Here is a 408-nt window from a genome sequence, read left to right as displayed (position 1 = left end):
CCTGCCCCGCCCGGGCGTCCGCGGAGCGTTCGTGCCCCGGCGAGGGCGGGCGGGCGGCGGCAGCGGGTCGCGACCGGCAAGGCGCGCTCCACCCCGATCCCGCGACGCCAGGGCCGGGCGCGCTTCGGACTCCCGAACTCCCGCGTGCCCGCGACGGGCGCCAGCGCGCACCGGCCGCCTCGCTGCGGCGCAGGGAGAAGTCGCAACCCGTCTGGCCTCGCACAGCCCCGTCCGGAGGCAGCTCCCGTCCCTCAAAGTCAGAGGGGCGGAGCCCGGCGTCTCACCCAGTCCGCGGGCGCCGGCGTGGAAACTGCCCAATCAGGCGGGAGCCGGAAGTGGGAGCGCGGCTTCCGGGCTCCGACCGGGCCTCGGCCGCACGGGGCCGGGGGGCCCCGCCGCGCTCCCCCT

General features: G+C 79.7%; 1 pseudogene; it reads left to right on the top strand.

Annotated features, from left to right (window-relative positions):
• Nucleotides 1-408, top strand: part of LOC103276508 — a 25,306-nt pseudogene that overhangs the window by 597 nt on the left and 24,301 nt on the right.

The sequence above is a fragment of the Carlito syrichta genome, unplaced genomic scaffold, assembly GCF_000164805.1.
Source record: "Carlito syrichta isolate Samal-C Ts95f unplaced genomic scaffold, Tarsius_syrichta-2.0.1 Scaffold316213, whole genome shotgun sequence".
Lineage (NCBI taxonomy): Eukaryota > Metazoa > Chordata > Mammalia > Primates > Tarsiidae > Carlito > Carlito syrichta.
The sequence above is the reverse complement of the archived record's forward strand: the minus strand, read 5'-3'. Positions and strand labels throughout refer to the sequence as shown.